Consider the following 2,500-nt stretch of genomic DNA (forward strand, 5'->3'; position numbering starts at 1 on the left):
AAGTGTGTTTGCTTAAGATTTTGAGCTTACTGTGAGTGTAAGTTTTTGGATTTCACGGTCTGCCATCACTCGCTTTCAAAACTGACCGATCGGACCTAAGAAGGTTGGATCTAGGGAAAAATGACGTCATTTACTCGCTAACGTTATTATTTGGCGTATATGCAAAACACGAGTTAAATGGTCTGAAACCCCGAAACTCCCGCGCTGCATATTGATTCAGCTGCGTGCACACGCATTGCATTCTTAAACTATTGAGTCTTAGACGTCATTTTCTCTGCTTTCCAGATCTTTCAAGATTTAAAGTTAGTAATGGACCTGATCGGCTAACTATGGAGCGTTTTCACTCACGTAACCAGCAGCCATATTGGATTACTGAAACAAAAGAATGTATTTGCATAAGAATAGAGTTCAAATCCCGGAGAATTATTTTGGTACACCATCATGGCCGCCATTCCTTTGTTTTGCAACACCATCATGGCTGCCGTGACGTCATGTGAAAACGCATTATACCCAATTCAAACCCTTTGGGAATAAAACGTTTTGTTCCAGGTATTTCCATATCATTTACAGTGCGTTTCATAAAACTTTTGACAAACGCTTTCCGAAGTTCGCTTGAAATTCCCAAAGTTCGCTACGAACTTGGTAATTTCATTACGTAGTTGTTATTCAAATTGTGAACTTAGAAACGATGTTGTGAATTTTACCACGAACTTCGTTGGGAAGGTAAGGTGTTTGTCGCGAGAGAAGTTCGCACCGTTCGGTGTAAATTTCTCGGAATTTTCTTCAAAGTTGTGGTTACGTTGATTGCGAATTACTGGTTTTAAAATGGGTTATAAAACGTTGAAAACTGAATATTCCCAGATGTCACCCGACACCTGCCTAAAAATAGAATACAATTTCTGTCGTGTGAACTTCTACGCATGGTTGCTTAAAAGCATTTTACTGTTTAATGTATCAGAGATAAAAAGAAACCCAATTTTCAGGACATACATCATTCTAGAAATAGCGCAAGAAACAAAACATTTCAATGTCATGTTGTTCAACTTTTGTCTTTACATTTTCTAGTGTAAACAAGATACGAGTCGCGCCATCTGTCTGTAATGTGAAGTCCCAGCTCCGTACCTCTCAAATAATTTACCTTTAAAAAGTAAACATCAAAAAATTAGTCTTGCTTGGTTGAGAAATTTTCACTTTGTTTAAATTCTTTTGTAGTTATATTACCAAACCAACTACACTGAATGATGTGAACTTTGCTCGCGACGAACTTCGCAACTTCCCAACGAAATTCGATGTGAAATTCACAACTTCGTTTCGAAGTTCACAATTTGATTGACAAGTACGTAATGAAATTGCCAAGTTCGTAGCGAACTTTGGGAATTTCAAACGAACTTCGGAAACTGTTTGTCAAAAGTTTTGTGAAACGCACTGTAAATATGAATGCTACCTTTACCATGCAAATACAACGCACAAAAGTCTTAATCCCAGGAGATTTGAATTGGGAACAACATTGAGTTCGCCGCTTAGGTCTATGGCGGACCACTAAAATGAAAAATTCCAGTAAAAATAAGCAGTTGTCTTTTTGAAATCAAGGCTAAAAATTTGTGTCGCTTTGAGTTTACTTAATTAACATAATTTTGAAATTACCGGTAAAAAAAAAAATTGATGTTTTGGCCATAGTAGCAATTGAAGAGGCACTGTCATGCTAAATTTGCTGTTTTTAGGTCAAAATTGGGTAAAATTCTAAATTAGTACTTTAAAAGGAAGGATTACGTCTAGCTCACACGTACAACATTCCTGGCAACCCACTGATAAGATATGAAATATATTTGCTGCACAAGTTTTCTGCGGACACCATCTCCAAGTTTGAGTCCATTTTCATCCTCTCCATCCATGGATGCAAATAATAAAGAATAGCTTCAGTGCACTTTAGTCTTTATTGGCAACAAAACTACACCATTATTTTTTGGTCTTCATTGATGCAAAGACGTATTTCAGTGTTTTGAAGTTTGACTGAAATAGCGTGACACTGCCCCTTTAAAGTATAAGGTTATGTCATGCATAATTGAAAAAGAGAGGAAGTTCTTCATGCGTCTTAAGCGGGATTTTAGGTACCTCTACTTAAGGACGTTCGCGTTCACCGTGCTCGTTTTCGAGATCATGAGGTGCATTTTTAGAAGATTGCGTTACTTTAAGACGAACTTAGCTTACAACTGTCAGCAATAAAAAAGCTACATGAGTGAAATTTAGATCAGGTAAACGTACTCAGTTCAACATAACTAATATAACTAAATTAACCTTTGCAGCTGATGTCTTTTTCTAAGGTGAAATAGACGTTGAAAAACGATACATATTAGTCTAAGAAAGAAAACTTCGGTCGTGCGAGAGCATAAAAGGCCAAATATTTGTAACTTCTCTCGTACAGATTTTTTTTGTTTTTTGTTAAAATGGACAAAATCAAGAAAGGAAGTGATCTAAGGAAAGAAAAATGGGGGTCACCGAG

At 36.8% G+C, this 2,500-nt stretch overlaps 1 protein-coding gene across 5 annotated transcripts in view; it reads left to right on the forward strand.

Annotated features, from left to right (window-relative positions):
• LOC138022304 (protein FAM13A-like) overlaps nucleotides 1-2,500 on the forward strand; it is a 46,036-nt gene that overhangs the window by 27,819 nt on the left and 15,717 nt on the right. The gene's annotated exons all lie outside the window — the stretch shown is intronic.

Source organism: Montipora capricornis, chromosome 10 (assembly GCF_036669925.1).
Source record: "Montipora capricornis isolate CH-2021 chromosome 10, ASM3666992v2, whole genome shotgun sequence".
In the NCBI taxonomy this organism is placed as follows: domain Eukaryota; kingdom Metazoa; phylum Cnidaria; class Anthozoa; order Scleractinia; family Acroporidae; genus Montipora; species Montipora capricornis.